Genomic DNA, 12101 nt, shown 5'->3' on the forward strand with positions numbered 1-12101 from the left:
CATACAAAGGACAGTTCAGCTCAGGAGAAGTCAGGTGCAATTGCCTTCTTATGTGCAAGTCACAACTCAGTTATACGCATTCCCTCTTTAAGCAAATTAACTCTAGAATTGGTTGTTGTAGTTCTGACTCCTGTCCTCTGAAGATGCCGGCCACAAAGACTGGCGAAATGTTAGGAAGAAAAACCTCAAGAACACAGCCAGACAACCCGAAAAACCTACAACAGCCACTGGATCCTGCCATGAAAGCCTTCGAGAAAACATTTAACTCTAGAATTTCTGGATTTGTGGTACCCATTGCCTGACATGAAACTACAAATAAACTGTGGGGTTTAATTCCAGGAGTAGTTGTCATCAAAATTATTCAAACCCCATTTGCAGTCAGGTTTATTGTAAAAATTTAAAATTTCCAGCAGTTTGCAATGAATAAATCAAAGAAAAGCAATTGAAATAGCTCAACACAATGAATGCTTCAAGTGGGTTCCCCAAATTCAACTGAATATGCAACTTTTAATGAATTCCTCAGTCCTATGATCTAAGCAACCACTGCTATCCCAATGCATAGAACAACTCGATGGACAACTGATTTTCTTCACAAAGGAGAAAGACCTCCCTCCTTTTTTCCCTGGGAGAGGCAATATATTTCATACACTGAGTTGGATGTCTTGTCCTTTTGCTTTCTCTCTTCACTTTCCAACTTTCAGCCTTTGATATTCATGTTGCCACAAGACACATACCATGTTTCCCCAAAAATAGCTCCAAAAACGCATTAGGGCTTATTTTCAGGGGATGTTTTATTTTTTCATGTACAACAATCTACATTTATTCAAACACAAGTCATGTCATCTTCTGGTTGCTGCACAATGGTGGATGACAGGGTTTCACTCCCAGAAGCTGGCGATTTCGCCGGCGCTGGTCCCGTGCGGGGGCTGGGGAGAGCGTGGCAAGGGTCTGAGGGAGGCTCCCAGGCCCCTTGCCACACTCCCCCCACCCCCACACAGGGCCTACACCGGCGAAATTGCCAGGTTCTGGGAGTGTTTGGAGGCTTGGGGAGCCTCCAAACCCTCCCAGAAGCTGGCGATTTTAACCCCCCTGGCCCCGTGGGGGGGTGGGGGGAGCGTGGCAAGGGTCTGAGGGAGCCTTCCAGGACTGTTGCCACGCTCCTCCCACCCCCGCATGGGGCCAGCACCTGTGAAATCACCAGGTTCTGGGAGTGTTTGGAGGCTTGGGGAGCCTCCAAACACTCCAAGAAGCTGGCGATTTTACTCCCCCGCCCCGTGGAGGGGAGCGTGGCAAGGGTCTTAGGGAGCCTCCCAGGACCCTTGCCACGCTCCCCCCACCTCCGCACAGGGCCAGCGCCGGCAAAATCACCAGTTTCTGGGAGTCTTTTGAGGCTTGGGAAGCCTCTGAAGAGTCCCAGAAGGTGGCGATTTTGCCCCCTCTGACCCCCGAGGGGGGCAGGGTGAGTCTCTAAAGCGTCCTGGAACACACTCTAGGACTCTCTGGAGGCTCACCCTGCCCCCCCAGCTGGGCCAGAGGGGAGGAAATCGCCAACTTCTGGGACTCTTGTGAAGCTTCCCAAGCCTCAAGTCCCAGAAGCTGGCGATTTCGCCCCCTCTGACCCCCGGGGGAGCAGGGCGAGCCTCCAAAGGGTCCTAGGGTGTGTTCCATAAGATGGACCTCTCCATAAGGCTCAGCAATTTTTAGGAGAAGAAAACAATTTTTTTTCCTGTTTTCTTCTCCTAAAAATTTGGTGCGTCTTGTGGAAAGGTGCATCTTATGGAGCGAAAAATATGGTATATATCCCACTATTTGCATATTTAAGCATACATGGCTCTGAATGGGACAAAAAAATTAAGAGTAGCTAAAAATATAGAAACAGTTGTGCCTTCAATTTCATTTAAGGATACATGAAAAAAATAATAGCTACAGTTTAGATTCTAACTTTCCTTCTATGAAGGAAACATTCCATTTTTTTATAACAAGGCTTTCCTAGCTCCTTTGCAACTCCTCAAACTTTTACAGTGGTGCCTCAACTTACGAACTTAATCCATTCTGGAACGGTGTTCGTAGGTTGAAATGCTAGTAAGTCGAAGCACCATTTTGCATTGAAATGCATGGGAACGGAATTAATACAAAAAAGAAAGCAAATTAAAAGAAAGCGGAATTAATACAAAAGAAAAGCGGAATTAATACAAAAAAGAAAGCAAAGCAACAAAAAAAACCAGAGAAAGCCCCGAAGGCTGCAAAAAAAGCATTTAAGTATTAAATAATTATTAAAGTCATAGCTGCATATTATCTATCTATCTATCTATCTATCTATCTATCTATCTATCTATCTATCTATCTATCTATCTATCTGATTTTTACCCCACCCCTCTAGACCATGCTACCAAGCAAGACATCTGTTACTGGAAACTTGTGACAAACTGCATGTCATTATAAAACATTATTAAAGGCTCTCCTGGATGAAATGGATTATCTAGATCCATTTTATGGGACAGAGACTGCCTTGATCACCCTGTTTGATTGCCTTTGCTGGGAGAGAGACAGGTGGAATGCATCCCTGTTGATTCTCCTGGACCTCTCAGCGGCTTTCGACACAGTCTATCATGGGGTCCTTCTGGACAGATTGACTGGAATGGGAGGCACCATTTTATGGTGGTTCCACTCCTACCTGATCGGGTCCAGAAGGTGGTGCTGGGGGGCAGTAGCTCTGATCCATGGCAGTTGCATCATGGGGTTCCACAGGGCTCTACACTGTCCCCCATGTTATTCAATATCCACATGAAACCACTGAGGGAGATCATTAGTAGGTTTGGGCTGAGAAGTCAACATATACAGTGGTGCCCCGTATAGCGAGGTTAATCCGTTCCGGATTAACCTTCGCTATACGAAAACATCGCTGTGCGGGTAAGGAAAGCCTATTGGAACGCATTAAACTTAGTTTAATGTGTTCCAATAAGCTTCGAAACTTACCCCTCCAGCGATGTTTTCGCGTCCGGCAGCCATTTTGGAGCCGCCGATCAGCTGATCGGCGGCTCCAAAATGGCCGCCCATGACCCGAAATGGCCCCTATCAGTGTTTTCACGCCCTCCCCTTGCTTACGGAGGTCGCGAAAACGCTGCGGGGGGGGCATTTCGGGCCATCCGCGGCCATTTTACTCTAAGATCAGGCCAGGAGGCCCTTCTGAAGGTGCCATCCCTGAAAGATGTGATAAATTGACTGCTTTAATATAGCATATTATAATATTGCCTATTTTAATGGTTTTAATGTTTTTCTATAGTTTTTATATTGTTGTACGCCGCTCAGAGACCATTGGTAACAACGTGGCTTTAAAAATCTTGTAAATAAATAAACAAACATGTGAAGAAAAGCAATCTAATATTATTTAGGTTAACATTAACTCTTCAAGTAATTTTAATAAAAGTAATATGTGACTAGTCTTTTTAATCACTCAAGCAGATTTACATCTTATGAAACCATTCAGAAAAATACTGTACATTTGTTTATTCTATAATTTATATATAATCTTTTGACAAATGGTTCCCAGGACAGTTTACAAGAACCTTTATTTGTGTGTTTAAACTTTTAAGACAGACTAAAAGATAGTATTCTTAATTATAATAAAAAACTTTGGAAAGGAGGTAACCAGAATATTTCAGGAGAGGAATATATGGTATGTCCCTTAAGTTTCTTTTTAAGTAGATACAATCTACAGATTGCTGGAGAGTGAGTAGTTCCCTTCTACATAACTACAAAACCTACTATAGTTCAATTAGAGTAGGCCCACTGAATCAATGAAACTTACAGAAGAGTTGATTCACCAAATCTCCACTGATTCAATAGGCCTACTGCACTTCTAACCTACTACAGTATTGGCTTTTAGCCATGAGCTTTCCTCTATGAGTTATATTAATTAACACAGGTACAATTCTAAAACATGGCAAAATGGTGGGCAATGGGGCAAGTCTGTCATATTGCATTTACACCCCACAGTTGTACAGACCTTCAGGGGACAGAACCTAAACTCAAAACACTACATACACAACAATAATATCATGCCTGCTTTTCTCTGACTGAATATTTCAAGTGATTGTTGACATAAAATACAAGCAACATTTTATTCATGTGGAAATTAATGGCCTACAAAGATGGGAAGAACACAGCAACCCTACTATCATTTATATGTGGCTTCAAGTGCCACCAATATTGAGTGGCAATCAGGAAAAAACACATTACTGTAAATACTAAAGAAAAAAACTTCAACACAACTACAGCAAAAATTTGAGCATGGTACTAAAACAGTACAGATATATGCATTATGTAACAATGCTATTAAAATAACTCCGTTTTGGTTCAGATGCCACAGTACCCTAAGATTTTGCATTATGTGCATAATCCCTGGACTCCAGTCAAATTGCAAGTTCAAAAAGTTTTGCTTCTCTTTTTGACTAATCATAATTTATTGTTGCATTTGAAAAAAATTCTAATTAATCAAATTTTATCACTGCATCTGTAGTTAACCTTAAATCTTTCTGTTTGTTTGTTTTAAATCAAATCAGCTTTGGTTTGAAGTTAGCTCATTACCCTAAACTCTTGATAAGGCTAATCACAGATTGTATGAGATAAAGCATAAATAAACAGCAACTTGGTTGTTGTAGGTTTTTCGAGCTGTTCGGCCATGTTCGGAAGGCTTTTCTTTCTAATGTTTTGCCAGTCTCTGTGGCCGGCATCTTCAGAGGACAAGAGTTAGAACTCTGTGTTGTGGTGTAATCACGAGATCGGGACCGTCCGTGTCACCACAAGGTTCAATATGGTGCATTTTACGCATCCTCTTTCGAGGAGGACCTTGCTTCCCAGAGTCTGAGCCCAATGTATCGCCTGAAACAGAGCCAGCATGAGATTGAAGGTTTGCCTACATTGAATGCATCACTGCAGCAACCTTAGCAAAGATATTCCCCCCCCCCCCAGTCAAGAGATTGACTGAATTGTGGAGAGGGCATGGCATCAGGCAAAGACAGAGAAACATCCTCATCTCCACACAACAAATCAAGGCATACTGTCTCCTTTTGAGGCTCCTCTATAGATGGTGGAGGCGGAACTAGTTTATCCACAGGGTGTTTGGGCTTGTGAGAAAGTTATGACTTCTTTCTCATTATATGAGCGTCTGGTGGTACCAGGGTCAATTTCGGTAGCAACATGGCAGAATGAGTCGATGTGGGTTTCTACACTGACGTCAGAGGCTTTGGTTTAGAGGCCAGTTTTGCCTTCTTTAGTGGGTTGAGATGGCCTCAAGGTCGGAGAGCGAGTTTGAGAGGTAGGTGAGGGCTCTACAGGTGAGGCCTAGTTAGGATGCATGGTCGAATGCTGGGGTAGTTGTAAAGATTTTCTCCAAAGGTAAGATCTCAACAGCTAAAGTCGAAGTTTTAGCTCTGATTTAGTCAGATGCTTACAGGCCTGGCACAACACAGTTTGGTAACGCCTGTCTGAGAGTTATTTTGTTTGGACAGGATTCACAGCGCTTGAAGGGGCCTGAAAAGGACATAAAAGAGCAACAGGCCCAGGTGGAAAAAGGGCAGGGAGAAAAATGGATTGTCGTATTTTCCCCTAAACTTCCTCTCTCTCTCTCTCTCTCTCTCTCTCTTCTTTATTTTAAACTCACGAACTGCAGATAGATTTGAGGAAGGTCCTGAAGAGATCATATTATACTTATTTCCTTTTCGATAGAATAAACAGAAGCTCCGTAGTTGAGGTGCTGCTGCAGCAGTGGCAAAAAAGGAACGGAGGCACTTGGTGCCATGGGCGGGACAAGCACGATGGGAGGGAGGTACTAACAACACGTGTTAAAGCTCCAGAAATTTCCAAATTCTCCATGCAAGTGCACTAAAATCCATTTGTGTGCATTCACAGTGACCACAAAGAAGAAATTACGGTTCTGTAAAACATTGAGGGTAGCAAAGTTTTCCATTTTTAAGAATGGGGCTGGACACCACTTGGAAAGAAAGGGAGGTTGTATTAAAGTGGATCCTCCTGTGTCCTTTTCTTCTATTCTTCCCTTACCAAATTTACAGGATTTTTCCTCTTCATAGTCAGGCAGCATTCTTTTGGCATTAAGAATACTCAGTCCCCACTGGACTATTTCAGAGAACTCTTCTCTCACCTATGGATTTTTTTAAACAGCTACATACTTTTAAAAATCTCAGAATTACCCCAGGTTTGATTATACCTCCATTATACACATCAGATACTATTTTGGGAAAATCAGAACTGGAATACAGGGTGATGTTTCAAGAGGAATACATTTGCATAGTCATGATCAGCAGTGTCATTTTGCCCCTCAATAAATTGTCCCAAAGACCCCACTAGTTCATTATAAACAGTGCCACTCGACAGTCCTTCAGTACTGTGCTCTCCTATCCAGATTCTATTTTTGAACTGCAATTCACATTTCTCTAAGGTTGAGGGATCCCAAGCAAAATCTGCCAGTCTCCTAATTACTGCCCATATCAGCTGCATCTAGATGCAACTAAAGAAATCCATTATGTTGCTCAAAAGCAGACCAAACTTTTTTCTGTTGCTCTTAATCTGAAGCAAACTAAATGAACACAAACTTGATTTCTGTCTCTTTTTGCTAAAATAGTTTTAGATCTATCATTTTTCCTGAGCAATGGCATTCACACTAAAACACTGCACTTCAAGTCCAACTTGTCTCTGTTAACTCAAACTTCAGCCGCCACCCCACTCAAGTGATTTCTAGTCTACAATTGTTAATGAAGATTCAAAATCTGCATTTTCTCCTATAAATTATACATAACAGTTCCCAGTGTCCACAAAAGTAGACAGCCTTGTCTATAGTACATCAATAGTACTAATACTGTTTTTACATCTGCTGTTTTCAAAACTAGCAGATGATTTCTAAAATGCCTAAAAATACTACCATAAAATATTTAAGTAATAATTAGTGTTTGGATAGCAGCTTAGTGAAAAAAATAATAAACTAATTTATTTTGCCTGGGATCATAATTTAAAAAAACCCTATGAGATAGCATTTTGAGGTATTCATAAAATTGTATGTACTAAAGTCATTTTAGTTCTGAGGAATGAAGGCTGTGTGATTCTACTGGACCAGCTCCAACAATTACAATATTAGGTCTGCAGCAGTAGCTACATTTGGTATCACTGCAGGAAAATCCTGATCAGAAGGCAAAAACATCCCTCAGTAATTAACTCCTGGCGTATCTTTTCTTCTGGATTCTAAAATGAAATACTGTATGTAATATGTGCAATTCTCCTTTTACAACATGAACTACACGAAACATTTGATTTTTCCACAGAAGCATTCCCACTATCAGTCATGAAACAGTTTGCTTCCATGCTGAACAGATAGGTTCAATGACTGGATAAGAAAATGCTGTATTAGAGAAACATTTCATACATACTATCAAATTTCTAAACAACTGCACACATTTCAAACACTATCTCACAACTATTTCCTTTTAATTAATGGGAAAATGCTAAATATTAATAGGACATAAAACTATAGAATTCAGGTACAGTATTGGAAGGGATCTCAAAGGCCATCAAGTCCCACTTTTTGATAGCAAGTTTCGACACCTAAAGCATCTCTGACAGATGGCCAACTAAACTCTGTTTTAAAACATATAATGCAGATATAATCTCATAGCTAAATGAGTTACAAGTGCAATACTGGACCAGTCTCCCAAGGTCAGGGAACTTTTTTATATTTTACTCCCCCAAAAAATTATATACGCTGACATTGCCCTCTTGATTTGAAAGGAAGGATCTCGGTAATGCGCAGCCAGTTGAGCGCCACCGCCGAAGCCCTACCGCCCACACTTGGGCAGCGGTGGCTGCCTTCTCCTCCACCTGGCGGGGCCCTTGGGGGTGGCTCCTGGGCAGCTGTCGAAGAGCAGCAGGTGGCTCACCCCGCCGGGGGTGCCCAATGCCGCCTCCTGCTCCGGCACCTGCTTGCTGGGCCAGCCATATCATGCCTCGGCATCAGGGCTCCTGCAGGCCTCGTCGTCGAAACACCATGGCAGCTGCCGCACGGAGGGTGAGAGGCTCTGCCAGGCCCCCCAGCCGGCGTGGAGGCAGTACCGAAGGAAGCCACATGGCTGGGCGAGTGCCGCTGCCGCCCGACGGACTCCTCTGGGAACAGGGGCATGGGGCGGCAGCCTGGCACCAGGAGGCTGAGCCTGGCCCGAGCCGCCGCTGTGGCCGCACCCTCCCCCCTCCGCCACAATCCACCTCTCCGGGCACTGGAAGGAGAGGCTCCTCCTGGCCTGGGGCGCTCTGGCCACTCGCCCCGGCCTCGCTCTCCGCCATGGCCAGCCCCGCCGCTGCCACCTCGGCTGCCCTACGCCACCGCTGGAGCCCGTTGCCAGCCACCATCCACTGTGGCTCGGTTGCAGCTGGGCTGGAGAAGGGGGCATAAAGGGGGTGATTGGGCAGCTGGGGAACCCCCCTCCGGGCAGAAGAGGAGGAAGAAGAGGAGGAGAGAAGGGGTTAGGGTCGCGTCCTCGTTACCCCCAGGATTTTCATTTTTACCCAATTTGGGGTAATTTACTCCTGTTCCTTACCACTGCCCAAGGTAGTCTACTCCAATGTTAAACATATCTTACTCTGTTTATTATTAGTTCTTCCTAATATTCAGTCAAAATCTCCTTTTCTTACCATTTGAATCCCTTGCTTCAGGCTTTATGACCTGGGGCCACAGAAAATAAGCTTGCTCCATCTTTCACATTTTGAGCTTTTCAGCATTTAACAATACAGTAATTAACATATCAAATCATTAAATTATAGATATGGAAAAGATTCCAAGACTCATTGATTCCAATTTCCTCCCAAGGCTGGAAATTCACAGATAACGTATTCCTAACAAGGAGCCACCCAACCTCTGCTTAAAAACCTCAAATGAAGGACCACCCACCAAAGTAATCCACTCCATTGTTGAATAGCTCTTACTGTTAAATAGTTCTTCCTAATGTTTAGATGAAATCTCTTTTTTCATAATTTGAATCCATTATTTAGATCCTACCCTCTGGAGCTACAGAAAACAAGTTTGTTATATCTTATATGTGTCAGACCTTCAGAAGGTGGCTATCATATCACCTTTCAGTCAGTCTCTTCTTGAGGCTAAAAATAGCCAGCTTCCTCAATTATTCCTCATAGGGGTTGGTTTCCAAACTTTTACCATTCTGGTTATTCTCCTCTGGACATTTTCCAGCTTGTCAATATCTTTCTTAGTCTGTAGAGCTGGAATTTGACACAGTATTTAGGGAAGTTTTGACAAAAGGAAAACAAGAGTGAGCATATTACTTCCTTCATCTAGACACTATACAGTACTTTATTGTTATAGCCTAGGATTGTCTTTGCCTTTTTTGATGTTGCATCACACTGTTGACTGATATTTAGCTCCTTTACACATATACTGACTTTGCCTGCCTAAATGTACATTTTTACATTTCTCTCTAGTTGGAATTTATTTTGTTTTAGTCCCGTTTGCTAATCTGTTCGGGTCACTCTGAATCCTGATTTTTACTTCTGAAGAATTACTTGCCCTTCCCAGTTTGGTGTCACCTACAAATTTGATGATCATCCCTCCATGCCCTCAGTCAAGTTGTTTATAAAAATGTTGAACAATACCAGGCCCTCTTTGTTTCTCTGTTTTTAAGATCAGGTTGGCATGTTTGCTTCCAGGATCTCATATGGTCTCTATGAATTTTCAAAGATTATACAGACAGAAGTTTTGAAATTACATCTATAGTTCCTTTAGTGTACTTGGTCATCCAGTCCTGCAGACCTGAATTCATTTAAAGTAACTAGGTATTCCAGCACCCTATCTTTACTTATTGTGGGCAACAACCTCTTCAATGCTTTCTTTAGTATTAATATTCTAGTAAGCTTTCTTCCCAGGCTGCCTTAGCCTGACTTTTAAAAAACTGATTGGTTATGAAGTTCTTGAGTGCTATTAATTAATTTTATACCTTTTCATGTTCCTTGTCTCTTTCAACACTGAACATTCTGAACTCTTCAACTTTTAATTATTGGCTAGAATCTTATTATGAGAATACCTCATTAGCGTAAATCTAAGTAGTAATTGCCACAAGTTAAAAGCAAAGTGTGCTGCTTATATACCGCCCCATAGTGCTTCAAGCACTCTCTGGGCAGTTTACAAGTTAATTATGCAGACTACACACTGCCCCCCCCAGCAAGCTGGGTACTCATTTTACCAACCTCGGAAGGATAGAAGGCTGAGTCAACCTTGAGCAGGCTACCTGGGATCGAACCCCGGGTCTTGAGCACAGTTTTGGCTGCAGTACAGCAGTTTAACCACTAAGTCAGCATTTATTGTTGCTATAATGCATGTGACTCAGCAGGCAATAGCAAATGCCTATACTGACATCTTAACTTCCGGCAATTTGTTGCTGTGATTATGACTGGGCTATACTGGCAAACATAACTACTGTATTAGGATTCCAGCCAATGCACCAATGGCTGTTGGCGCAGCTCTGTGCACATAAGGTTGATGACGTTATCAGTTGCAACCAGTAGCACTGATTTTTGGACCTTAAAGGCTCCTCTCCAGATCCCAAAGCCCCCAAAACATTCCCTAGGGAGCCTGAGAACCTTGGGACAGAGTGGGGAGAATAGGACACTTTTAATTAAAGATTACATCAGCCTTACATGAGTGGAGCTGCTTCAACAGGTTTCCAACCATTGTGTAGTGATAAACGTTCACATCATATTATGGTCTTCTATTAAAAACAGATTTACTCTTCACCAACTTTGACATAAAACTGATCAATGATCTGGTGTCAATTTAATGTGCTTAAATATTTGAGATGGGTATATGCAATGTAATGTTTTATTAGTTAACAAATGACGTTAGAGGATCACTACTATAACTGTACTAAGGATTAGACAGGTCATCTACATATACACAGGTGTTACAATCTATGTTAGAATTAACATTGTCTGATAGGCAATGTAGTAATTAAACAGAAGTGCATCAAGAGTCATGGAAAGGCAGGTAACATTATATTCTCCATCAGCTCTTTTGGACAAGACAATGTACACTTTATACAGCCCATTCTAATCCCATGAAAACATCAGAATAAAATCCACCTAGAGAATATTTTAAAAGATTCACATATACAAATGAAAAGTTGTTTGTTTTCTCAGAATTCATTTATTCTTATGTGATTCTTTTAACTACTATTAAGACAACTCAACTTGTGAAGACAGATTTCCTAAACATGTGACTTTCTTCCAGCAACTTAACTGAAAGCAGATTCCTCTTACAATGAGCCTACCTATCTGGCTTATAGATACTAATAGTGATTATGAGATCAGGTGATAAGGGGTCATCATAGTCTGATAGCAACATTGCTAACACAGGTGTGCTTATCAATCTGAGCACCCTTCTGCTCATACACAGACCTAGAATCTCTCAATGTCCTCTTGCCTGTTTCATGGTTTTGAGTTTCCCACCTCAATTAACAGCTTACCCCTCAACCCACCAGCTCCATTTTACAAGATGGTGTTCTGGCAAATACACATATATTGCAGCTTTCTTATTCTACTTCTCCACTAGTTTCAAGAGTAAGTGGGTCCCGTACAGTGAAGACTGAATATTAGCTTGCAAGACTGCAGTAATCATCCTGCATGTATCCTTATTAAGTAATGAGAAATTCTCACCACAATTTTCAAAGATACAACAGTACATATGAAAACTAAATAAACCTCTTTTGAAAGTATACTGCCAAAGCTAAATTCTAATAAATGCAAAAAGGAAGTTTTCTCTCAGTTTTTAAATTCTACCACCATGTAATTGGCCTGCCACATTGGTATAATTTAGTAGCTAAGTTATAAAATAATAAACAATTAACTCATCTTTTTAATGATATGTGAAAAAATTCTGACCAAAAGCACTGTAATGGCATGGCACAAGGCAGAATGGACATTAAATATTTTAGGCCAATTCAGTTCACTCTGTCAAAAGGCTTGTTTTTTAAGATAAAAAGAAAGAATTCTGCAGACAATTAAAACAGATCTTTACAATTCTAGGAGAAAGAAAG

At 41.8% G+C, this 12101-nt stretch overlaps 1 protein-coding gene across 50 annotated transcripts in view; it reads right to left on the reverse strand.

Annotated features, from left to right (window-relative positions):
* The window catches only part of SLMAP (sarcolemma associated protein), a 136980-nt gene that overhangs the window by 122231 nt on the left and 2648 nt on the right, over positions 1-12101 (reverse strand). The gene's annotated exons all lie outside the window — the stretch shown is intronic.

This window comes from Pogona vitticeps, chromosome 2 (assembly GCF_051106095.1).
Source record: "Pogona vitticeps strain Pit_001003342236 chromosome 2, PviZW2.1, whole genome shotgun sequence".
NCBI lineage: Eukaryota > Metazoa > Chordata > Lepidosauria > Squamata > Agamidae > Pogona > Pogona vitticeps.